The sequence below is a fragment of the Protopterus annectens genome, chromosome 12.part0, assembly GCF_019279795.1.
Source record: "Protopterus annectens isolate FY-2018-M chromosome 12.part0, PAN1.0, whole genome shotgun sequence".
Lineage (NCBI taxonomy): Eukaryota > Metazoa > Chordata > Ceratodontiformes > Protopteridae > Protopterus > Protopterus annectens.
In genome coordinates, this window is record NC_056746.1 from 529,319,541 (window position 1) to 529,347,171 (window position 27,631).

General features: G+C 42.4%; 1 protein-coding gene across 7 annotated transcripts in view; it reads left to right on the forward strand.

Annotated features, from left to right (window-relative positions):
* Positions 1-27,631, forward strand: part of LOC122816697 (eukaryotic translation initiation factor 2-alpha kinase 1-like) — a 1,078,686-nt gene that overhangs the window by 227,203 nt on the left and 823,852 nt on the right. The window lies entirely within an intron of this gene.

The following is a 27,631-nucleotide window of genomic DNA, read 5'->3' on the forward strand; positions in this document are numbered from 1 at the left end:
ATGATTTGTATAGAAATGTGACACTGCCAACCCAGCTAGATAGACTTTTGTAAATAATTCTGTGTCATTTGTGAATTGTAATATGATTTGTATGCTTGCCTTAAAAATGTAAGAAAACTATATGTTCTGTACTGAGCTTCAAGATTGTAACCACACTGCACGCTGCTGTAAAAGAGCAGACGTGTATAAACATATGCCAGTGCAAATGTATGTTTTTATAGTAGAAGTTGTGACATACAGAGTTAACTTGCAAAACCTCAAGAAAATAAGCTGATAAGTAGTTTTACGATGTGTTATAAAGTTAGTTTATCTCAGCCCAAGAGACAGGATATGTAGGCTAGGGGCTTCTTTCTGTTGTTTGGAAACAGAGGTAATTACAGGTTTCCAAGGTAATTGTTTAACAATTTCAGTTTCAGGTAAGCTTCTAAGAGAGAATTGTCAGCTTCTGAGAGAAGTATTTTTAACAGAGACGTGTTAAAATTTAATTTCCTGCTAGCCTGGGAAACTTAGGCAGAGGTGACAAGAATGATGTAAGCTGAGATGATTCATCAATAATGTGTATTATTAATTTTAGAACTATCTCAGAGAGAAAGTCGGGGCATTTTTTATCTTGTTCTGGACCTGTTAACAACTCATCAGCACTTGCCTTGCTCTGTAAGTAAGTTAGTTAGAACATAGTTTCTGTGTATATAGGAATATAGCAAGATTAGTGTAGATGTTTTCTATATTTATGTGAGACTGTCCTACAGTGTTGTTTTAAAGTATTTCCTGTGATTCTGAACTCTAGTGGCACTGTGTTGAGTTAATGAGTATTGTCTTGTTTTGTTATTTATTATTAAATATATTTAAACCCTTTAATTGTGGCTGGTTTTGTGTAGAGATAATTAAGCTTTTAGAGTGAAACTTGCATGCATATTTGGTGACACTGTATAAGCCACTCCTAAATAGCCTTAGCCTTGGACACGCTTACCATTTGGATAATAGCAATATTACACAGTAGAATTGGACATCCTTTGGTAAGGGCGTTTTAGTAGCTGATAAGGGTGGTTGGTGGCAGGTGTTACTACCATGTAGTCTGGGCAGAAGGGGGCATAGCTAGAGAACCTGTGCCAGCCTTTCCCAGGAGTGTCTGTATATAAATCAGATCTGTGTGTGTGTGTGTGTGTGTTTGTCAGCTACTTGGGCAGGGACACGAAGCACTGGTTGGACAGAGAGGGTGCTGGAGATTTTGGCTTGACCACTCGGCTGAGATTTGAAGCCTATAGCTATGCCAGTGGGGAGTCTTATTGGGGATCTGGAGAGAGAGAGAGACCAGCCCCAGACTGATTGTGATCTCGGTGTGAGAGGGAAATTGTACTTTACTGTGCGTGTACTTATCATCCTCCCAGTGTGCACGTTCCTCACCGGTGTTAGTGGTGAGGATTGAGGCTTCTTGATTACTGGGCCAGTGCAGGGGCGTCACAGGTGAATTTATTTTTATTTGCTTAAATTGTTCCCTTTTCTTGCTTACTGCCTCCCTAGCTTTTTTTTTCTCAGTGTTAGGCTCCTTAGCATTTCTTTGTTTTCCGTAGTTTGTATTTCTTTGTCATACCCTTTATCACAGGGTAATTCTTTTACTGGCATTGCTGGTAATTTTTTCTTCTCTTTCCTTTTTTGCTGCTGTGTCTGAAAAGAAAAAAGTTTTTTCAATTTTTTTTACTTATAGTGCTTTCTTGATGAAGTCTTTTTTATCGTAGAACTGTTGATCATTATTTTCCTATCATGGCTGATAAGCCAATAAGATTCAAAAAATGCACATCTTGTGGGCATAAAATACATAACTCTGATGCTCACAAGGAGTGTGTTTATTGTCTTGGAACTGCCCTTCTGGAAATTGATTGTAGTATTTGTGTTGTGTTCTTCTCCAGGATGTTAGCTGACAGATGCAGCAAACTTGTTTTGAAATGTCTCCTTCCTCCTCCAACACCTCCCTCAGGGGTTCATACCCCCCAGTAAAACTTCTAAATCTGCTCCTTTGAAGTATAGAAAGTGCTTAATGCTGAAGTCCCCTAAGACTTGGAACCACCTATAAAAATCTTGAAATCATCTGATCTGATGTCATCTGACCCAGAGATTCATTCTACAGATCCGAAATCATCTGATCATAGTTTCAGATGTGATCACAATACCACAGGTTTGGTTTCTTATCGTAGGCCTTCTGATAGAAAATCTGGTACTTCTCACAGTCAAAGAGCTCAAATTCATCGTGGATCCGATCTCTCATACTCTGTCTTTACCCTTCATGCACACTCCAGTCCACCACATCCTCCAGGTTTTCCAGAAGTGGATGTCGATATGATGATGTAAATATTTCTCAGATCCAGATGGGGTCATTCCAGCTTCGCCCCTATTGGATCCATGAGTCTTCCAACCACTACTCGCGCAGTACTGTCTCCGCCTACAATCCATCCTTCAGTTTTGGAGCCCTAAGATCAAGCAGCCCTGAGAAGTCCAGAGTCTGATCTGAAGAAAATCACCTCTTTGACTCTGACACCACCTCTGACCAGATCAGAATGGGTCCCAGTGCCGAAGCGTTGGTTCAGTGGGGCTGGGATCTACTCCAGTGATATCAGATCCATCCTTGTCCCTCAGAGCTTCAACACTGGACAGCTCTGGCCTGCTTCCTGCATGCACAGATCTGGTAGGGAGTTGTGATCTACCCTTGCTGGAAGTCTCCTCTCGGGTGCAGGTGGCCACAGCTTCTCCAGGTCTGTCTGCCTTCGAGGTTGTGGAAAGGGCTTTTTCTTTTCCTAGAGATCGCTCTCTCATCCCTCAGATCCACTCCTTATTCCCTCTTCGGTTCTAAGCTGTGAGTTGATCAGGCCTATTCCACAGAACAGCCAGTTTCAGCTAGCTTCCAGTCAGTTCCTGTAGAGGAGCTCCCTTTTCTCTTCTGATATCACCCCGAACATCCCTCAGAAGAGATCCATCAGAAGAGAACATGCAAGAGGAGGGCACATAGATTCCCCTCTGGAATCTCTCATCAAGGATACTGATTTTGAGGAAGAAGGGTTCCCCCAGATCACCACCAGATGTCTTCTTTAGAGACCTGTTGGAGATCCTCAGGTAGAAAGGTGGCTGGTCTTCTCCAGAGGAATCAGTATTTTTGGAAACATTTGGTTCTGGCCCATCTACGTCATGGGTTACCCCCACTGAGCCTATACCAAAGCGATATACAAATCCTTAGCTCCCCATAAGGATAGGCCCACTGGAGCAAAGGAGTCCCAGTAGATGCTATGGTGCTGGTGGCATCAGCCACTAAAAAAAGAGCTAGCAGAACAGAGCTAGTCTATCCGCCTGCCAGACAGAGAGAGTCTAAGGCACTGGACAGATTTGGAAAGAGTCTTTGCCTCCGTGACATTCACCTTGAGATGTCTTAACTACCTGGCACGTTTCACAAGATTATAGAGAGATTTGACCAAGGAGCTGTCAAATCTGAGTCCATGACTGCAATGGGTTTCAAAAGATCATCCTCAGAGTTGGCCACTCTTGCACTTACTTCCATGAGGTTAATTTAAGCCATGGTGGTAGAACAGTAGCATTGTTGCCTCACAGCAAGAGGTTCTCCTGTTCGATTCACGGCTGGAGTGCCTTCTGTGTGGAGTCTGCATATCCTCCCCATGGTAGAGTGACCTTCGAAAGACATGCGTGGAATGGATGTGCCTTCGCTGAAGGTTGGGTGTTGGGCTGGCAACTTGGCACCATAAAAAAAATCTACTGCCAATCATTAGCGGACCAGAGTTCCGCTGTGGCGACCCCTAACTGGGAAAAGACAAACAACAACTTCCATGAGGTTAATCTGTCACTCATGGGCTGCTGGTTCAGGCATTGCCATAAGGAGACGTGCTTGAATGCAACTGTTTCAAGACATCTTTCATCAGTGCTCCATTTGATGGTACGTCTTTATTTGGTCCAGCTGTAAAAGAAGTACTTGCACGTAGCAAAGAATAATGGAAAACCCAGACTCCCATGGGAATCAAGTTTACTACCCCTCAATGAACAGTTTGTCGATATCGGAGAGGCAGTAAGAAAATGTGCTTCTGCAAATGTTAGGGATTTTCCCAAGATCTGTATGGGGACATCTCCAGAGGCAGAGGAGGCAGTTCCAATGATAAGACATCACCTCAGAGGCAGAGGAGGCCCACAAAATCATGGTTTCCACTATTCCTTTCGGGCAGACCCTTTCTATGCTTCTGAAATGCTCTCCAACTGCCCACCTCTGGAGGCAGTTGGGGGATGATTGTCTTTGAACCCAGATGCCTGGCAACCATAACAAAATATTCCTGGATGTTAAAAGTAATATCCAAAGGCTACTCCGTACCATTTTAAAACCTGCAGTGTACAAAGGAAAGAAGCTTCCCAGTGTTCTACCCAGTCAGGAGAAGATAGCAGCACAAGAAATTCAAAAGCTGCTAGACAAGAATCATCAAAGAGGTCCCACCAGACTAAATAGTATTCGGAACGTATGCTTCTCTTTAGTACCCAAGAACACAGGGGACCTGCGACCAATTTTGGATCTGAGCAAACTGAATCACTGTTTGACAAAGTCTTAAGTTCCGAATGGTCATGGTACAGTCCATTCTGCCATTTCTTCGCAAAAGCAACTAGATGTGCTCTCTAGATCTTCAGAATGCATACTTTCACATCAAAATAGACAGGTGCTTAGTTACGCTTTTGGCTGGGAGCTAGTCACTACCAGTTCAGAGTCCTTCCCTTTAGACTCGCCACAGCCCCCAGGGTGTTCAAATGTATGGCAGTGGTGGAAACTCACTTGATACTCTGAATGTTTCCATATTTAAACTTGTCTCCTCATTGCTCCCTCCATGCATCTCCTTCAACATTCCAGGGACTATTTGCTCCAGATTTGTCACTCACGAGGAATAACTTTCAATTGCACCAGATCAAATATAACATCAGTACAGAGCTTGGAGTTTATTGGTGAACATCTGAACACAAAAATGCAAATTGCATTCTTACCAACTCATCACATAGACAGACTCTGATCTCAGGTTCATTAAATTCTTTCTCATCTGTCTCTTTCATCCAGATTCACTCCAAGAGCTGAGGTCTATGGCAGCAACAACAGTTCTGCTTCCTTTAGCATGGTACTGTATGTGTATTCTTGAATGAACTCTAGCTGTTCATTAGTCTATTCTTCAGCAACCCCTATCCATTCCAGTCAAGCTTAATCCAGTCTTGCAAGCACTAGATCCATTCGGATGACATCTGTCTAGGTCGGCCATTTGTTCTACTGCTCCCATTGGCCACAATGATTATGGATGTCTCCCAGTTGGGGGTGGAGGTGCATTACTTGGGGAAAGACCATTCAAGGCACGTGATCTCCTCAAGAGACTAATTCGCATGTCAGTGTTCTGGAGATGAGAACAGTACTATTAGTGTTGGAGACATTCCGAGATGCTCTTCCAATAGGGACTATTGCAATTCAGACTGACATGTCTGTAGTCTGGTACAGCAGCAAACAAGGGGGGAACCCAATCTTACCTGCTCTGTGGGGAAGCCGAGAATGTGGCAGTAGGTGATCTCCACCAACCACTTTTTTAGTTGACAACGCACATTTTGGGGAAAAACAACATATTAGTAAGCAGGTCCATTCTGATGCTTCACAAGTGGTCTCTCAAGCAGTCAGTGGCAGAAGAGGATTTTCCATCATTGGGAGCCAACCTTGCTCAATCTCTGTGTCCTCCCACAACACAAAGTGTAGCCGGCAGTTTGCTGTGATCCCCCATCAGGGGGAATCACCAAGAGGTGCTCTAGTCCACTTTTAGCCGTCCAGTCTCCTTTATGCTTATTTTCCACTTCCTTTCATTCCCACATTCCTACAGAAAGCAGTACAGTTGAAGAGCTCAGTTATCCTCATTACCTCCTACTGGCCTCGACAGGTGTGGTTCCCCTTCCTTTGGTCTCATCTTTGTTGTCCACCTTGGATACTGGGCCCAACTCCAGCTCCCCTCTCACACCCCTCCGGGATGAGTCACCCCAATGTCCCGGCCCTCAAACTAACTGCATGGTTTCTCCACTTCCAGTAATTGTCAGCCCAGGCTTTCTTTCCCAGTACGTATCATATTATCCTCACAATAAGATTCCACCAAGAAGGTGTATAAGAGCAAATGGAAAAGATTTTTTTCATTTGGGCATTGAAAAATGTTGTTGACACTTTTTTCTGCCCAACTCTGCTGTTCTTGAATTTGTGGCCCTTCTTTTTAAGCTTTTCTATAACTAAACTGCAGTTGGCAGGCATTTTAAACTTTCATACAGGAACAGAAATTATTCTTTGGCTTCTCCTAAATTATGTAAAGCCTTTCTGAAAGAAATTTTTCTTCTTGGACCACCAATAAAGGATCGTTCACCTCCCTGGGATCTGACTGTAGTGCTGCAAGGTCTGGCTCAAAAATCCTTTAAACCGTCAGCAAAAATTTATGCAAAATTCTTGGCATGGAGAACCGCATTCTTAGTAATGATCACTTCTGCAAAAAGAATTTCTGAACTCCAGACTTTTTCATCAAAGACACCCTACATTATTTTCCATAAAGACTGGGTTACTTTATGAACAAACCCTTCTTTTTTGCCTAAAGTGGCTTCTGAATCTAACATTAACCAAGTCCATTCATTTTACCAGTTTGCCGCTGTGGTATGGCACCTCACAGCAAGAGGTTCTCCCGTTCGATTCTCGGCTTGGCTTGGGAGTGCCTTCTGTGTGGAGTCTGCATGTCCTCCCCATGGTTGAGTAGCATTCGAAAGACATGCGTGCGTAAATGGGCGTGCCTTCCTTGAAGGTTGGGCGTCGAGCTGGCACCTCAGCGTTTCGAAAAAAAATCTACTGCCAATCATTAGCAGACTGGAGTTCCGATGTGGCGACCCCTTAACGGGAAAAAGCCAAAAGACAAACCTCTTTCCATATTTTTCAAAGAGGAATACATTCTACATCTAGATTGCACAGATAATTGTGTTTATCTACACAGAAATAAATCAGAAATTCAGATCCGGTATTTGTTTTCTTTTCACCAGATCGACTGGTTTATTCAATTTTTAAAGTTGTATTAGCTGAATGGATTACTGATTACATTTCTTGGACCTATTCTCAACAAGACATCTCTCTACCAAGACCACCTAAAGCCCACTCAACTAGATGAAGTGCGAGAAGTAAGGAGCCAAACTTGTCAGTGGAAAATGCCTGCAAATACCAACCAAATAGTCTCCATGGTTGTTGTAAAGTGTATGTTCCAAATTCAATTAGATGTTCCAAAAACCGCAACACCAGTTGTAAAAACGAACTTTTATTCCAAACGAGCTTTTTACCTAGGTTTCGTCCGTAATGACGAACTTCATCAGAATACATCATTACATTATCTGAAACCATTTAAATAAGGCAGCTACACCCAAAAATTTAATTGATAAATTAACTAATGATGTGTAACTCATACTTGTTAACAAAGCAAGTTAACAAATTAAATTAATTCACCACTAAAAACTTTAAAATCATCTATTTGTAAACATATTCTGTATAAAGAATACCATTAAATATATAACTTATGCTGACTATGAAAAGTGATGTTCTGTTAGTGTATTACAAATAAATATAATTTCATGGTGACATGGATTTTAATATTTATACATTGTATGAAAAATTATGTAAAAATTAAACTTGTAATGTACCTACTATATTAATGTCCTAACAAATAATCAATTAGTTAATAACATATATTGCAATTTTATAATTATTATATGTATAAATGTGTATTTGTGATGTTGATTTGATTATATGTGTACTGTGTGATATTTATTGTTGTTATATGTGTTTATTGCACTATATCCATAAATTTATAACACTATTAAGATTTGATAAAAAAGTATGTAAAATTGCATATATATACACTTAGTATGACCGTCGGTCCCATATTGTTCAACTGTGTCCCAAATAACCAATATTGGTATTTTAATGACGGTAGTGTAGTTGTGGTATCTTACTTGTAATTTCACTACCTATTGCACTTATTTTCCTTTGATTCTATTAAGTTTCAGTAGGGGTGTAATGGTGTGATATTCATTTAAACCTGGTATACTGTATGCATCCAAGTAAATTTGCCATGTTAATTCTTTATAGTCCAAATCATACTTTGTAATCATGCCTTGTTGGTCATAAGTAACATGTTGAATAATACAAAATTTGAACTTATGTTGAGCATTACTTTGAATATGCCTGGCCAAAGCATTAGTTGTTCTGCAATGTTGAATATCTAGTAGGTGTTCTTTCACTCTATCTCTGAAGTGCCTACTTGTTTTTCCGACATAAAATGCCTTGCAGTTTTGGCATAACGCAAGATAAACCACATTGGAAGTATAACAATTAAAATGTATATTAATTTTAATATTGCTGGAATTTACAACTATGTTGGTCCCTGTGCAGTGAATATGTGTACACGCCGTACATCTACCACATTTAAAATTCCCTTTTATTCTAGTATTATATCTTTCGTTGGTGTTATTATGTTCAAATTTGTCCTTAAGTGATTCATCTTTCCTATAAACAAATTTAATCTGTCCATTAAATTGTTGTCCCCAAATATTATCTCTGACTAAAATCTTCCAATTTCTTTTAATAATTGTTTCAGTAATTTGAAAATTATCATTAAATGTTATGTATAGGGGTATGCTGTTCTGATTTAATTCTTTATCTAAGACACTTGCATTACATCTATTTGTGGAAAAACCATAATGAAGTATTGCCTGGTATATCCCATCCTGTCTTTTATGTGTCACTTCTTGAAGTATTTTTTCACAGAGTTGTTCAGGATATCCTCTATTATAAAACAATTGTGACATATAAATTAACTCATCCATAAATTCCCGATCGTCACTCACCATTCGTGCCACCCTGACCCATCTGCCCTTTAACTATGGCCTTCTTCTGATGGTCAGGGTGCCAACTTTCATAATGTAAGTATGAGTTTGAAAACGTCGGTTTCCTGTATATATTTGATTTTAATTGATTTTCGCCTTTATTATATGCCAATTTAATATCCAAGTAATTAATTCTATCCTGACTTATTTGATGGGTAAACTTTAAAAATTTAACAGTGGTGTTAATGTATTTAAGAAAGGAATTTAAAGTTTGTTGATCATCATCCCAGATGATAAAAATATAATCCAGGTATCTGGTGTATATCAAAATATGCTTACGATATTTGGTTTTAAATACTTAGTTGTTTTCCCAATAGCTCATAATGAGGTTGGCATACATTGGGGCACAAGGGGCCCCCATTGCCACACCATTGGTTTGTTGGTAATAGTTACCCTCATGAAACAAAAAGTTATTGTGTAAAACAATCTCCATCAGATTAATCAACATGTTAATTTTATCCTGTTCATATAAACGAGTCTCAAATAATTGTTCCTCCAACCATATGAGTCTTATGTCATGAGGTATGGTTGTAAATAAATTACATACATCCACTGTTACAAAATGATATCCATCTTTCATATTAAATTATTTTAATCTACTCAAAAAGTCCCATGAATCTTTGGTAATATATGGGAATTTCAACATAGCATCTTTAAAGTGTTGATCCAAAAATTGGCTAATAAAATAAGTTTTACATCTCTTTCCGTCAACAATTGGTCTAAATTGCAAGTTATTTAACCCCTTATGGATCTTGGGTATACCAAAAATTCCACTAATAACAGGATTTTCATTCATCAAATATTCATATTCGGTCTCAAAAATTTCCCCCTGAAATAGCATGTCACTCAATTGTAAGTCTATCTTTTTAAAGGCAATATTGATTTCATTTCTACTGACTTCGGTGTAAGAGTCACCTAATAACATATTAGTCATGTAGGAAATATAATCACTTTTATCTGTAATAACCATTCCATTGCCCTTATCTGGCCTCATTATTCTGATATCCTTCAAATTACATATTTCATAAAGCATATTTGTTTCTTCTTTGGTTAAGTTGAAATGTATATTTTTCTTATAAGATGTATAAAAGTTCCTTATGTCAATTTCACTTAACTTTTCGAAAATGGCAACATTGTCATTCAAGGGGGGATTAAACAAACTAGTTTTACTAAATTTGTTCCTGTCATCTTTATTGTTGTTTACATTACTATTTTGGAAATAAACCTGTAAGTTTAATTTTCGGTTAAACAACTTTAAATCCAACACTGATTCAACCAAATTTCCTTTTTTACATGGGACAAAACTAAAACCTCTTGAGAACAAGTTAACTTGTTGTTCATTGATAGGTACTTTAGAATAATTGAATACTTTAAAGTCTCCCTTAGTGTTAGTTATAACTGTAGGGTTACTTAATGTATTTTCAGTTGAGCTTAATACTTTGTCTGCTTCATTTTGATATTCATAATCCATAATGCATTCACACTCATTGACCTCAATCTGTTGCTCAACATAATTGTCTGGATTACAATCAATAAAAAAAATTAACATAATTATTACTAATATTTTCATTACAAAATGCTGCTTGTTCACATTGCATTACTTGTAACATCCAATGGTATACCGTCACCGTCAGTTGTATCAAATATATTGTTGTCAATGTTATAGTCAATATTATAACATTCATAAATACTTAAATTCAAGAGACTATCGTTGGCTGTAACATCGTGATTATATTGCCTAAATACATCACCACTTATACCTAATTTGTTAACATTTCCATCCAAAATAGCGTCAATGAAAACATTAGATGTTGCTGTAGGTTCATTAATGTCTGTACACTCAACATTGGTGTCTATAATTCGTGTATCCAAATCATCCCTTTTCCCGTCCTCGTTTACCCCGCTTTGTACTACACTAGTGATGTCTTTCATAGTGGAAGTCAATTGAGAATTGTGTAAGTGACTTTCTAGTCTGTTTGTATTGAGGGATCCAACCATGTATTGTGTACTTACTGTTTCGTTTTCACTTTGAATGGATGGCCCAATATTAATCACTCCACCATTAAACTGTTTTGTTGGATACACAAGTCCATAGATGCCTTCCGTAAGCGTTGATGGCGTTCTTTCAGTTATCGGCGTTTCCAACCTTGCCTCTGGTTGAACAAAAAATTCTGTTTAGGTCGGGCACCTTTTTGGTTATAATCCTGTGTGGTGGTGTTGTGCCCCTGATTTTTAATTCTATCCGAGCGTCTTATCACTGCATCAGTGGGGCTCCCATTGTTAAAACATTCTTCTTGTTGTTCGTCATATTCAAGGGGCGATATGACATCATTGGTTACTGCCGTATCTTTGCCATTCATTGTGTTGCCCTGGTTACTGTGTTTGTTGTTGCGTGTTATAGATTTGGGATAGACCTTACCCATTTCATAGATTTTGATGTCCCTTTCGATTTTGTTACATTTCTTGTGATACAAGATACCACAACTTTGTTCAACGTCAGTGATAATATGGGTATAGTTGGTGTAAAACTGATCAAAGAGAAGGTCTTTGGTTATATTGTTGTTCAATTGATCTAATTGACTTAGCAGACCTTCTATTTTATTGTTATTATACTTGACCATAATGTCCATAAGTTTAATGCCACAGTTGTCAAAAAATGTATGTAGTTCCTTCAACATTGTTTCGTCATGTTCACATCCATTCGGATATTTCCAAAGTCGTAGCCCTTTCGGGACCATACCTAGTTCGATGTTCCGACACAGCTATTCTCTAACTGTGTTCTCTTAAGTCTAAAAAGTTGTTTTTCAAACAATTTTAGTTGATCTTTCATTGGCTGGGACTGTTGATGTACTGTAGGACCAACTGGTGTTGTTACTGCATTGAAATTATAACAGTTATTTTTCCACATTGTACTGTCACAGACCCCATGCCTATTGGTCAAAACTGGATTATTTAGACTTACATTTTCACTATCTGCGATATTGGGTGTAGCCTGTGTCAGGGGCAAGCCGAGACTTTCCCCTGAGGATTTTGAAACATTATTAGAGTCTTTTTGAAGCAATTGCTGAATGAGAACCGAATGTTCTCTTAATTGTTCGTGGATTTGCTGCAATAAACCCCCAACGTCAGTCTGAGCACCTTCACTTCCCATAATAAACTTGGAACCAAAATGACGAACACCAACAAATGAAGTGCGAGAAGTAAGGAGCCAAACTTGTCGGTGGAAAATGCCTGCAAATACCAACCAAATAGTCTCCGTGGTTGTTGAAAAGTGTATGTTCCAAATTCAATTAGATGTTCCAAAAACCGCAACACCAGTTGTAAAAATGAACTTTTATTCCAAACAAGCTTTTTACCTAGGTTTCGTTCGTAACGACGAACTAGATCCATGGCCACTTCATCTGATTTTTGGTCAAGAACCTCTATTGATGTTTGTACAGCAGCCCCATGGTCCAGTGCTCATACCCTTGTTCTTCTTTTGGCTCTTCCCATTAGGGGTCACCGCAGTGGATCATCTGTTTCCATTTCTTTCTGCGTCACACCAGCTACCTGCATGTCCTCTCTCACCACATCCATAAACCTTATCTTAGGCCTTTCTATTTTACTCTTATGGCTTTGTCTCCAAACCATCCAACTTCAGCTGACCTTCTAATCCTGTCTATCCTCGTTGCACCCCGTGCAAATCTTAACATCTTTAACTCTGCCCCCTCCAGCTCTAACTCTTAACCTTTTTGTCAGTGTCGCCATCTCCAACCCATATAACATAGCTGGTCTCACTATCCTCTTGTAGACCTTCCCTTTCACTCTTCCTGGAAACAGTCTGTCACAAATAACTCCTGACACTAATCTCCACCCACTCCACCCTGCCTGTACTCTCTTTTTCACCTCTGTTACACACATACCATTACTCTGAATTGTTGGTCCCAAGTATTTAAACTCGTCCATCTTCGCCAGCTCTACTTCCTGCAGCCTCACTATTTCTTATTCTCCCTCACATTCACATACACATATTCTGTCTTAGTCCTGCTGACCTTCATTCCTCTCCTCTCTAGAGCACATCTCCAGCTCTCCATAGTCTCCTCAACCTGTTCCCTACTATCACTACAGATCACAATGTCATCCGCAAACATCATAGTCCACGGGGACTCCTGTCTGATCTCGTCTGTCAACCTGTCCATCACCATTGCAAATAAGAAAGGGCTCGGAGCTGATTTTTGATGTAATCCCACTTCCAAACTGAAATGGGTCCATCACTCCTACTGCAGACTTCACCACTGTCACGTTACCCTCGTACATATCCTGTATTACTCTTACATACTTCTTTTGGTATGGATCGATGCGAGTGTTCTTGGCAATGGATTTTTGACATTCTTAATATTATTTTATGAAGTAGGTACTCCCGTTCGATTCTCGGCTGGGGCGCCTTCTGTGTGGAGTCTGCATGTCCTCCCCGCGGTCGAGTGATGTTCGAAAGACATGCATGAATGGGCGTGCCTTCGTTGAAGGTTTGGTGTCAGGCTGGTAACTCGACACCGTAAAAAAATCTGCTGCCAATCATTAGCGGACCGAAGTTCTGCTGTGGCGACCCCTAACCGGGAAAAGCCGAAAGAAGAAGACTTACATACTTCTCTGCTACTCCCGACTTCCTCATACAGTGCCACAACACCTGTTCAGGCACCTTCTCATATGCTTTCTCCAAGTCCACAAAGACACAATGCAACTCCTGACCTTCTTGTACTTTTCCATCTACACTGTCAGAGCAAACCTTTTATCTGTAGTGCTCTTTCCCTACATTAAACCATATTGCTGCTTACTAATCATCACCTCCCTTCTTAACCTAGCTTCCACTACTCTTTCCCATAACTTCATGCCATGACCGATCAGTTTTATCCCTCTGTAGTTACTACAGCTCTGCACATCACCCTTATTCTTAAAAATCAGTACCAAAGCACTTCTCCACTTCTCAGGCATCCTGTCACTTTCCAAGATTTCATTAAACCATCTGGTTAAAAACTACACGCCGTCTCTCCTAAACACCTCCATGCTTCCACAGGTATATCATCTGGCTCAAGGATTGTTTGAGATTGTAGAAAGTTAATAAGTTATACATGTAGTTGCCTCACCAGTGACCTTATTTTAATGCTTTTAATGTAATAGTGCACAGTTTAGTTTATTTAAAGGTTGCCAGTGCACTTTTTCCGTAGGGCTAAAAGTTAATGTTCACTGAAAACATGCTTGCTGTTTTTCACATCTGACCGTGCAGTAGATGAGAAAAGAACAGTTAATATGTGTAAGTAGGAACACAGGCACTAATATGCACTCATGTGCTTTAGTTTACCTTCATTTTAGAGTAGTTGTTGCCGTTGGGTGCAGCTGTCAGTTTGGGGCAGCTGCTCCTATCTGGAGAAGTAAACTTCATTTTTTTTGGAAATGTGTGTAGTTTTTTGTGTTTTTATAAGTTAGAACAGCATGGAGTGGTTCTGTAAATCTATTTACTTTTTTTTGATTGTTTTCATTGAAGCAAACCTCTTTGAAAATTGTGACATGGGCTGAAATGGACATGAGAAGAAACAACTGCACAACAGAGCAAATTGCCAAACATTTGGGTGTGCAGATTAGCTAAAAGTTGGAAGTATACATTCATAAAAACTGTCAGATACAATAAGTGGGTTTAATAGCTTTCTGTCTTAATGTCTTCTTTGTTCTTAGGGTAGAATGTAAATGGTTTTACAGGTACAGACAAAAAGAGTGCTGTGGCGTAGAAGGATAAAGCTTTGTGTGGCCCAGGTTGACCTTGGTTCATTTAACTGCTTGGGCATCTGAGGTGCTGGCTGAAAGGATTAAGTGTACCTGTCCTTCGGGGGGGGGGGGGGCAATTCATCTTGACGCACCCTGATGAGAGGCATGGTCCATACAGAGAAATAGATCTTTGGCATAAGGGAGGTGAACATAATAAGTATAGGTTTTAACAAAAAACCTCACAAACCACTGTCTGCAGAACCCCCAAGGACGCCAGTAAGTTCCATGCAGGCCCCAGCCCAGAAATGTAGTTAGCCCAGGGATAGAAGGAGGAACTGACAGACTGGTAGTGAACTTGGGTACTAAGGTAGGACCAGTTGGTCTGAAGTGGGGGGAGGGTAGAGAGTATTTAATTATATTAAAAGGTGCAAGATGCAAATAGCAAAGTTCCACGAGACAAATTTAGATAGAAATGAGCATGAGAGTTTGACAAAAAAGGATTTCAGGGTGAGCATTCAGCAGAGTATCGGGGACAAAATACAAGGGGGAGTAATATGATTACTAAAGAGGGTTGAATAGTGATAGAAGAAGGAAAAAAGTAATAGGAAATGTGTAGTAGTATTGGCAAGGCAGGATGATTATGCTAGCATGTTTTTTTTTTTTTTCACCTAAAACTACTAGTATAGAGCTAAAGAGAATTTTAGGAAAATCAGCAGGGAATATTGTTTATGGGTGGGTACTGGAACCTGACTTGCAATAGTGAGGATGTATTGGGGGACCTAGAAAGGACAATCTAGCAAAAGAAGATAAGATTTTTGAAGAAATATGTGAGACTGTTTGGTATGGAAGATGTGGATTAAGTAATACAAAAACAGACAGGATTTACATATTATTCCCAAAGGTACAATAACTGAGCTATATTGGATAGTAGTTGAATTTCACAGGGAGCATGTGTTTTAATTGAAAGCTTTGGCACTGATGTAATTATTTCAGAGTATGGACCAGTAAAAACTAAGATGAAGATGTAGGGTAGTGAAGTAAAAAGCATATTCATACTTATTTAAAAAGCAAGGAATTTGAGGAATGGGTAGAGGAAATGACTTGAGTTATTAGGGCATGCAGAATTATCTTCAAAATAGAAAGCTAGTGATTGGGGCAGAACAACAAACTTCTAGCCCAGTGATTTAGGAAATGGAAAGTAGAAAGGATTGTTGCCAAACTTAAGGAGTCTATAACAAGGCAAACAAGAGATCCCATACAGGTATTAGAGCTATTTTGGAAATTTAATGAACATTTGTATAACGTGGAAGAATGTAGAAACCTAGAAAGGCAAAAATGGAGATGATCAATGGTTAACAGCTAAGATAGGAAGTGATAAGACATGTAATCAGTCAGCAGGGAACAGATGGTATTCTTGCAGAAGTTTATTACTTTCTTCTCTCCTAACTTCTGAAGATATGGAAGGTTTTATTTAAGTTTTTTTTAAAGTAAGGGAAGTACCAGCATCTTGGAAGTAGAGGGTAAATACCCTTCAGATCCATCTTCATATAGACCTATTTCAATTTTAAACCATTATTGTAAACTGTTTGTCTATATTAGCTAAGATAATTCCAGAGGTGTTGCCAAACTTGATAGGTGTACGTCAGTGTGGATTTGTGGATGGGTGGAAATCCTTTGACAACATTAATGGTTGTGATGCAGAGAAAGCATCAGGTAGAGTTAACCAGGGCTCTGAAGTAGGGACTTCATTTGTCAGCAACCTTTGGGATACGGATCCGACAACTTTTACCACAGCATAGATCCAAGCTCCTAGCTCCTCCCTTTACCCATAATCCCCTGCCAACCCTAACTGACCTCAGATCTAGTTTGCCGCGCTTCAAGCCTACAAGCTGGATTTCGAGCTCCTGGCAATTCAAAGTATTTGTGAGAAAAAAATTTAAATTTTTTTGTACTTTTCTTGTGTGATTGTGTAAGTTTGTTTTGGTTCCCTCTTGGATATCTTTTTTAGTAAAATTTTTCCTCCCTACCCTCGCTGGTTCGTAGTGTGTGTTTGTGGTGTGTGTAGGGGCCTAGTGAGTGTGTTTTTCCGTTCAACATGTCGGAGGCCCCTAAAGCCATCTTTTCAAAATGCACCGAGTGTGGCCATAAGCTTTCACCGGCGGATGGCCACACCCGGTGCGTTAGGTGCCTTGGGGTTGAACACCTCTCTTCGGGATGCACGATTTGTGCAGCGTTCAACCTCAGGGCACTTAAGGACTGGAGGTCGAAGCTGATTCTGGCGGGCCTTTTGCCCCCGGACTCGGCTCCGGCCTCTGGTTCTTCGGTGGCCGCTACCCAGCCCTTGGTGGTAGCCACCCCTGCCTCCCTCCCTCCGGTCGGGACTCAACCTCCCATTTTGGCTCCGGAGGAGATGGAGGCCGGAAAAACCAAAAGGAAGGAGAAGCACCATAAGCGGTGGGCTGAGGACTCTTCCACGGCCCCGCCCGCCAAGCAGGCTTCTCCATCCAGGGTTTCTAGATCGCCTCCTCCTCTGCTCCGGTCCGCTTGTTTTTCACCGGGACCTGGAGAGGAGGCAACCCGGTCCCCGTCGAGGTCATCGAGGCGTCACTCTAGGTCTGCCTCGGTGGCCTCGTCGAGGTCCACATTTAGTATGTCAGATGCAGACATGGACCGGATGATGAGGAGGTTCATCCAGGCCCAGCTGCAGATGGGAGTGCTCTTGCCTCCCCCCCCCCTCCGGAGGGGAGCTGGACCCCATTTTTTTGCCCCAATTGCTCCTTCTCCGTCCCGCTTCCCGGGTTCGGAGCATTTGGAGCCGAGCCGCGTCAGATCCGGGGGTGTGTCGGAGCCGACAGTACTAGTTACTTCAGCTCCGACTGGTCCCTCGAGTTTGTCGGATCCGACCTCTCGGAGCTGTGGGCGGAGCTTCGGATCTGAGGGACTTTGTGTGACTTCGGCTCCATCCCGGTCGGAGCACACGGGTCCTTCGGATCAGAGGGTCTCAGCCCAGGATCTGGTCCCCGCTTCGGATCAGAGTGGGAGCCGACTCTCTGAGCCTATTGAGAGTAGCTCCCCCTCGGCTTTCGCGGTGGTGGAGAGGGCACTGTTGAGTGCATCCGGACCACCGGTCCTGGCTTCGGCTCCTCCCTGCACTCCCTCTCAGCTGGTCCGGGCTCCCATCACCCGGCCTTCGGGGCAGCCTGCTTCAGCGTCTCTGGGTGTTCCTGCGGAACGCGATATTGCTGGTGAGTCTTCCTCGGACAGCCCACAGAAGAGGTCCCTCACAAAGCCAAGTGTAAGAGGAGGCACATGGACTCCCCTGAGTCCCTTAACGAAGATACGGACTTAGATGAAGGGGAAGGCTCCCCAAGGTCACCCCCCGAGGATGTCTCCTTTGGAGACACCATGGAGATGCTCAGGATTAGGGAGGGGTGGTCTGCCCCCAAGGCTTCCTCCGATGAGTCCGTATTCCTAGAGGTGTTCGAAGCAGGGCCATCTACCTCTTGGGGTGTCCCTTCCCCTGATCCCCTGGTGGACCTTATTTCCACCAGGGCTTGGAAGGAGCCGGACACTGTAGAGCCAGTCCCCAAGCGCCCGGATAGGATCCTGAGTCCCCCTGCTGAAAGAACCCACTGGAGCAGAGGTCCCGCCATGGATGCCATGTTGGTGGTGGCGGCGGCCACCAAGAGAGAGCTGGCTCAGGAGAGCTCTGCGGTCCACCCGCCGAGTAAGGACTCGAGCGATGGACCGCCTGGGGAAGCGGGTCTTTAGTTCAGCAACCTTCTCCATGAGAGCGCTGAACTATATGGCACACATCATCCGGATGCAGCGGGATCTAATAAAAGAATACGCTGCATCCCCCCCAGAGTCCATGTCGGAGGGAGACAAGCATCTGTACTCCTCCCGAATGTCTACTCTACGTTCAGTTTCTAACACCTCTATGCGGCTCTTATCACACGCCACTGAAGGAGCCGCTAGAGCCTGGTAATCAGGCGTCAGGCCTGGCTCCGACACTGTGACTTCTTTGAACCCTTTAAGGCGTCTTTCGCGAATGCCCCCTTTGATGGTTCTGCACATTTTGGCAAAACCTTTCGACACTTTAGTCCAGAGCGAGAAAGACGGGAAGACGTTGTCTGCCGTCTGAGTCCGCTTCTCTGCTCCCCAGAGGTCCTTTTCGAAGAACCAAAAGGGTCAGAAGAAGATGTGGTTCCGAAAATCGCATCCGTCCCAGTCTGCTCCGGACAACCTGTCCTCTTGAGGCAGAGGAGGACAGGGAGGACGCCGCCCAAGAGGCAGAGGGGGTCCCAGAAACTTTGGGTCCAGGGAACCATTCTCTGTGAGGCCCACGCAGAACCCCTGAGGGGTTGTCCGGCTGCTCCACTCTGGAGGCAGTCGGGGGTGGGGTGTCTTTTGAAGCACCTAGCAATGTGCGAGTCCATAACAGATCGCTGGGTGCTTCGCATCATATCCAGAGGTTACCAAATTCCCTTTATTGTAACCCCCAAAATCAAAAGCCTCCCCGATGTACCACCCAATCAGAGGGAGGCAGCTGCTACAGAAATTCAGCAGCTTTTGCAAAAAAGAGCCATCCAACCTGTCCCCCCAGATCAGTTCGGATTGGGGTTTTACTCCAGGTTCTTTCTGGTGCCAAAACAGATGGGGAACTTGAGACCCATTCTCGATCTCTCTCTCCTGAAATTGGCAGTACCCAAAGAAAAGTTCCGAATGGTCACCTTACAATCTGTTCTCCCCCTATTACGGGAGAACGATTGGATGTGCTCGATAGACCTCAAGGATGTGTACTACCACATCCTAGTGGACAGACGCTCCAGGAGGTTCCTCCGCTTCTGGCTGGGAGCCAGTCACTTTCAGTTCAGGGCCATTCCCTTCAGTCTCACCTCATCCCCCAGGGTGTTCACCAAAGTCTTGGCAGTCATAGCGGCCCACCTGAGGCTTCAGAGAATTTAGGTCTTTCCGTACCTGGACGACTGGCTCCTCATCGCCCCAACAAGGCATCTGCTCTGTTCAGGCAGGGATTACTTCCTCGACCTTGCTCCACGTCTAGGGTTAACTATCAACATGACCAAATCCTCTCTAGTCCCCTCACAAGTAATAGATTTTATAGGGCGCGATTGGATTCCAGGATAATGCTTGCCTTCTTAACTCCCGATTGGCTTCAGAACCTGAGGCTGCATGTCATGGCCATTCTCATTCTTCCTGCTCCACCTGCGGAATTGATCCTGAGGGCTCTAGGGTCCATGGCGGCAGCAGAGGGCCGCTCGTGGTGGCTCCGGTCCCAGAGTCTCCACACGGGACGACCATTTTCAATGCCTTCCTCCGTCGCCACAGTGACCACGGACGCCTCTCGCCTGGGGTGGGGGAGGCACTATTCAGGCAGAATGGTCCAAGGCACGTGGAACGACACAGAGACCTCTTTGCATATCAATGTCCTAGAGATGAGGGCGGTGCTTTTGACGTTGCAGGCACTTCACAGCCTTCTCCTGGTTGGGACAATTGCAGTACAAACTGACATGTCCGTTGTCTGATCCATCAACAAACAGGGGGGAACCAGGTCTTATCCCCTTTGTCGCGAGGCCATGAGAGTGTGGGAATGGGCGATTTCCACCAACCGCTTTATCGCAACGCACATTCTGGGACGGGTCAACATTCTAGCAGACAGGCTCAGTCGTTCGATTCTGACTCCGTACGAATGGTCTCTCAATCCTCTAGTAGCGAAACAAATATTTGCCCTATGGGGCAACCCTGTTGCGATCTTTTCGCCTCTCCTTCAAATACCAAATGCAACAGTTACTTCGCTCTAATCCCCCCTCAGGGGGAGTCCCCGAGAGACTCTGTAGTACGTGCTTGGCCTCCCGGTCTCCTTTACGCTTATCCTCCTTTGCCCATGATGCTGAAAGCCAGTCGGCTGGGGAGCAAAATGATCCTCATTGTCCCATTCTGGCCTCGTCAAACATGGTTCCCGTACCTGTGGTCTCACCTAATTCATCCACCATGGATTCTGGATCCACTCCCGGATCTCATTACCCACCCTCTGGGTCTCCCGGTCCCCAACCTGGTCAACATCAAGCTGACGGCTTGGTTGCTCCAGTTCCACTCCTGATTAGGACTCCTGGAATCTCCTCACCAGTCAAAGCCGTCCTAGTAGCAGCACATAAACCTTCCACCAGAAGAGTCTACCGAAGCAAGTGGAAATGTTTTTCCATCTGGGCGGAGCACCATCACTTGGATCCTTTCACTGCGCCTCTCACGTCGGTTTTGGAGTTCTTAACTACCCTTTTTCATCAAGGGGCTAGCTGCTGTATAGTCAAGGTACAACTGGCAGCGATTTCGCATGATCATGTAGGGCATGAATCAGGCCCTCTGATGACTTCCAAACTTTGTAAAGCTTTCCTCAAGGGTACCTTCCTTCTAAGACATCCAGTCAGGGAGGTAGTACCCCCATGGGATTTGTCTTTGGTTCTCCAAGCCTTGACTAGCCCCTCTTTCGAGCCGGCGGCCACGGTTGATCTTAAATATCTCTCTTGGAAAACAGCCTTCTTAGTGGCCATTACTTCAGCTAAAAGGGTCTCTGAACTTCAGGCTCTATGTGTTAAGCCGCCATATTTATCCTTCCATCCAGATAGAGTTTACCTCGGGATCAATCCGTCCTTTCTGCCTAAGGTGTCTTCGGAAGCTAATATTAATCAATCTATTAATCTTCCCGTGTTCTTTCCCCATTACCAGAACAAAGGAGAATATAAACTGCATTCCTTGGATGTACACAGACAATTACGTTTTTATACTCATCGAACTGCTGGCCATAGGCAATCTGACCAGTTGTTTGTCTCCTTTGCCAAAACAAGTTTAGGCAAGTCCATTTCTAAAGTTACACTATCACGGTGGATAGCTAATTGTATCCTCTTAGCGTATCAGAGTTCGGGAAGGCCTGCACCTCAGGGAGTCCGTGCCCATTCTACTAGGGCTGTCGCTGCTTCGGCGGCCTTTAAATCTAGGGTCCCCTTAGATGATACTTGTTCCGCAGCCACTTGGGCCTCATCTCATACCTTTATCAGCCATTACAAACTGGATGTTGTCTCCAGAGGTAGGGCGCCCTTTGGCTCTGCAGTGCTCCGGAATGTTCTTCCATAAAGGCCACCCAGGATTCAGGTAGCTGGGGACTCTGTCCCAAAGGTTGCTGACAAATGAAGTCCCTACTTCAGATTTAGAAGTTATGTACTCACCATAACGTTCCATCTGAGTAGGTATCTTCATTTGTCTGCAACCATCCCCCCCTTCCCCTGACCTATAGGATCTGTCTTGGATAAGCCCCTTCCGGGGCACAATAACATTGCTTATATCGGGCAAACTTGATCTGAGGTCAGTTAGGGTTGGCAGGGGATTATGGGTAAAGGGAGGAGCTAGGAGCTCGGATCTATGCTGTGGTAAAAGTTGCCGGCTCGGATCCGAGGTTGGATCCGTATCCCAAAGGTTGCAGACAAATGAAGATACCTACTCAGATGGAACGTTATGGTGAGTACATAACTTCAAATTTTTTGAGTAGGGCAGTGGTAGCAGTTGCATTTACCCTGATAGAACAGTGCAGTTAATTAGAAGGATATATGCATGGTTGGAGGCAATAAGGTGGAAGGGTTCAGTTCCAACAAGCTATGTTTGAACAGAGAAACCAGGTAGGGATGTCCTCTTTTCCCTTTATGTTTAGAACCGCTGACAAAGAAAATAAAGAATCCACACATTTAAAGATATTAATTGGTATGGTAATCAGGAAGAGTTAGCTTTATCTGCAGATGATATTTTATACTTGATAAATCTGGAAAATGACCTTCAGTTGTTATGAAGAGATATAAAATTAATGCAAAATAAAACCAAAGTTCTAGCAGTAAACCAAGTACACACATTGGTTCAGCAATACCTATATTTATCAGAGTATGATGAGAGTATTTGTTCAAAATTTTTATATCAAAGAATAAATGGGAAGAAACTAGACATAAATTGTGAAACCAGAAACAGTTTTGTGGATATGGATAGTAAGATAAAAGCAGTAACATTGTCTTAATCCTTTTAGTTTTATGTACAGGTCATGCATATTTTCATCAACCAGAGAAGTTGTGGACGGTTATTAATAGAGTTAAATTTATTTGGGAGGGAAGAGGATAGAGATAAGTGGAATAAGTTGATTATCCCCTTAGAACAAAGTGGTTTAAGATTACCTGATTTGAAAGGATACTTTAAGCAGCACAGTTAAGGATTGTATACATAACACAACCAGAATGTTATAAATTAAAGTGGAAAGGGATGAAAAACAGAAAGAAAGTAGTGGAAATTATTCTAAAAATTAAACCAATGGTGGAATGGAGAAATGAGGGGTTAATAATGGGGATAGCAGCAAGCAGTTATATAGAAAATAGGCAAGAGGGACCTGGAGTTCATTGGAGATGTGTAGCAAAGGAATCAAGGTATTAGGAGCATAATAGAGAGGGAGAAGTAAAGGTAATAGAGGATAAGGCCAAGAACATGTTTGTACAGCAGATTAGAAACGGTCTTCCCTGCTTGGGATTGGTATCAGAGTATGAGCAGAGAGAAAGGGATAGGGAATGCTAAATGAAAATACTAATTCTGTTAGAGTTCATAGTTCAAACTAGGACAGAAGCTACTGCTAAAAAGGGATATGTAGTAGGTCGTATAAAATACTGCACAAGTATAAGAATCAAAAATATGGCATTAGACAAAATAGGAAGAAAGAATGTGAAGGCAAATCATAAGGAACAATGGTATGGCTTCCAATTGTGCAGCGAAGTCCAGGAGGTTAGGAAATTTTTTTTTGTAATGTAACAAGTTGGTAGACTTTAAAAAAAAAAAAAAAAATCCCTTCAGAGTACTCTGTTTGAAATGTTGGTGGAGCAAATTGTTATAACTAAGAAAATTTTTCGTCTAAGCTAGAACATAGTCAGTATTGCCTAGACATATTACGGCCTTACATAATTTAATGCTGTTTGACTGCCAAAGAGTAATTATTAGGAAATGGAAAGCAAGATTTAAACTGTGTGTAATTGAAATATTGTAAAGGCAATAAAAGAACCGGAGGTGGGAGCTTTAGAAAAGGGGTGAAATGTACTACATAGAAATAAATGTAGCTTGTGGAAACAGTACATGTAGAATAATTTTCAGGAGGAGGAGTAAGGTTTAAGGGAAGGCAAAAATTGAGCAATTTATATAATGATGAAGTGGATGATAATTTTTAGATGCAAAACGTGTATAATGCATACAAATGTTACTATTTTTTGTATTACTGTACGTGTCTGTCACTCTCTAAAATAGAATTTAATAAAGATGTTTAAAGATAATTTATAATCTCTGTAGACATCTCTTGGATATAGTTGCTTCCTATAAACCTGCCAAATAACTTTTCAGTTTTGATAAATTTCTGGTATTCCTTCCCAAAATGGCTTTTGATAAGGCCTTGATGGGCTTCAGCAATGCCCTCACTTTTTCTTGAAACTTCAAATGTTCTAATATCGACCCCCTATTCAGCGAACGCTGAAAATAGCGAAGCTGCAAAACACCACATTTTTTCCTAGGGAAAGAATTCAGTTGACCGTTTCTGTCGCTTTGCTGTTTTCAGCACTGTGGTGGAAATTTACGGGTCGGGTTCAGGTAAGTGTGCGACTGTGTGGACGTGAGGGTTAGGCCGAGGGTTAGGTGAGTTAGGGTTAGGGTGCGGTTCAGGTAAGTGTGCGATTGTGACTGATGTTAGGGTTAGTGCGAGGTAGGTGAGTTAGGGTTAGGGCACGGGTGAGGTGAGTATGCGATAGTGACGGACGTTAGGGTTTGGGTTAAGGTAAGTGGATAGATAGTAGTATATGTACAGTTTAGTATATGTACAGTTTAGTGTATGTACAGTTTAGTGTAGCGTTAGATGTAGGATTTTAAGTGTATGTGTGTGGATTGCTGTTTTTTTGGTGTGCTTGTGTTGTGTGTATGTGTTTTGGAACAGTGAATTTTTTCCCTGGGAAAAAATTCGCTGTTCTGCATGTTCAATATTGTAAGCTTTTGCTGAATGGGGTCGATATTGGAACATTCTAACTTTTAAGACTTCGATGTTCTAATATAGACCTCTTTTAGATGCAGAGTTAAGAAGCCAGGTATCACTTAGTACCTCGAGTTGTCTAATTCTTCTCTAACCCACTCCTCTTATTTGAGAGCTGAAGGATTTTCTTATGCATCTTGTTTGGGAGTGGGAAGCATTGAGCTGCCTTTTGTCCAGTTTTGTGAGGTTTCAGCCAGTAACTAGTAGTTTATTGGTCGTTTTGGGCCAGTTTCTAGCTTTTTCCAGCCCCCTGGTATAAAAGCGTAAACGCGTTTTCAGCTTGTACCTACTCAGCACAGACTCCACGTGGGCCAGCAGAGTAATCCAGGCTGCAGAGAGCTGAATAAGCGACTTTTCTTGATACTAAGTATAATTTTTGTTGCTTTCCACATCTGAATACCTAGCGACTGTATTTCGCCTGCCTTTCTGTTACATTGAAGCTGTTTTTACTGCATTTAACTTAATATTGCACTTGGAATCCTTGTTTGTTACTATTTGACTGTATTTGTAGCAAATTCTTCTGTGTAAGCTGTAGTAGCAGCTTGGAATCCTTGTTTGTTACTATTTGACTGTATTTGTAGCAAATTCTTCTGTGTAAGCTGTAGTAGCTGATTCATAGCATTTATAAGTGTTTGCTGTACCTGTTTCTGCCTGTTTTGTGAAAAAAAGAAAAAAAGAAAAAATATCTCTTGTTTTTCCTGCTTTACTAGTTTAGTCCAGTTTCAGAGTCGCTGATTCCTGGGCTTTGGTTGTAGTTCCTGTGTACTGTTTCCTTGCCTTATTTGGGGGAGAGGAAGTTACCTTGCTTACCAGTGGGAGTGGGAAGCATTGAGCTGCCTTTTGTCCAGTTTTGTGAGGTTTCAGCCAGTAACTAGTAGTTTATTGGTAGTTTTGGGCCAGTTTCTAGCTTTTTCCAGCCCCCTGGTATAAAACGCGGTAAACGCGCATTTTCAGCTTGTACCTACTCAGCACAGACTCCACGTGGGCCAGCAGAGTAATCCAGGCTGCAGAGAGCTGAATAAGCGACTTTTCTTGATACTAAGTATATTTTTGTTGCTTTCCACATCTGAATACCTAGCGACTGTATTTCGCCTGCCTTTCTGTTACATTGAAGCTGTTTTTACTGCATTTAACTTAATATTGCACTTGGAATCCTTGTTTGTTACTATTTGACTGTATTTGTAGCAAATTCTTCTGTGTAAGCTGTAGTAGCTGATTCATAGCATTTATAAGTGTTTGCTGTACCTGTTTCTGCCTGTTTTGTGAAAAAAAAAGAAAAAAAAGAAAAAATATCTCTTGTTTTTCCTGCTTTACTAGTTTAGTCCAGTTTCAGAGTTGCTGATTCCTGGGCTTTGGTTGTAGTTCCTGTGTACTGTTTCCTTGCCTTATTTGGCGGAGAGGAAGTTACCTTGCTTACCAGTGGGAGTGGGAAGCATTGTGCTGCCTATTGTCCAGTTTTGTGAGGTTTCAGCCAGTAACTAGTAGTTTATTGGTCGTTTTGGGCCAGTTTCTAGCTTTTTCCAGCCCCCTGGTATAAAACGCGGTAAACGCGTTAGCGATTTAGCTGAGCTGCCACTGTTGCACACTAGGGCAGCGCCGGTTAAGCAGGTTTAAACTATTCGGGCTACCTAAAGTCCACTCTTCAAATTTTCCCTTAAATCTACCTTCCTCGAACTATACTACTGATCAAATCAGCGTATCCTATAACTAAAAAGATCATCTCTACTTGACTCCAAGTAGACTATTCTCTATCTGTTAAACCTAGCACTTGCTCCTACAGTACTTATTACCTTGATACGGCACTCTTGTCATAGATAGTACCCCAAAAAGGCAACCCCCATTTCTCGGTCACCCACGTCCCCCGAAATCTTTTTTTTAAAGTTTTTTGTCTATTCTTCTAGCATGTCGAGGGATCAGTTGCTAGTGTCCTCTCCTGCTCAGCTGGTGAACCTGGGAATATTGAGGCAATGTTACAATTGCCTCATGTACACAGACAACCCTCTCCTCCTCCCACAAAACACAAATACATGCGAGAGATGCAACTATACGGCCAAACTGGAGGCTGAGCTCTCTCAACATAGGACTGGCAAGACCAGTCAGGAGGAGAAGGTTACCACACACACTATAGACCCAGTCTCACATAGTACCATTACAACCTCAAATCATACACATAAACACACAAAGACATACTCAGAGGCTCTGATCAAAAATCTACCAAAACAGCAGAGGCCACCAAAGCAGACACCCAAACAACCACCACCTCAGAACACAACACCTGCAACACATAGACCTCACAGTCAGAGTGTCAAACAGTCACAGCCCTTAAGGCCAAACACAATGCCAGACACACTAGTCATTGGTGACTCCATAGTCAGACACACTGACGTCCCGCTCACCAGACTGAGTAAGGAGAAGGTCACAGTAAGCTGCCTGTCGGGCGCTAGAATCCGCCACATAACGCAAGCACTCAGGTCTCTCAACAGCAGGTACAAATATGACTCAGTCATTGTCCACGCTGGTGTAAACGACCTGAGAAGTACCTCCTTGGACTACATGAAAAGAGACATTGAGGAGCTCTCTGATTATGTAGCCCAGGCAGGTATGACCCTGACCTTGAGCAGTATCCTACCTTCACCAAGAATGATGCCACAATACAGAGATAAGATGATCAGCTTTAACAATTGGCTTAAACACTGGTGTCATTCAAAGGGGATCCAGTATCTGTCTGCCTGGGATGACATGCTGGACAAGCCACGCTGCTTCAAGGGATGGCTTGCACCTGTCACCCTGGGATTCGGATATTGGCAAAGGCTCTTGCCACCCCATAGT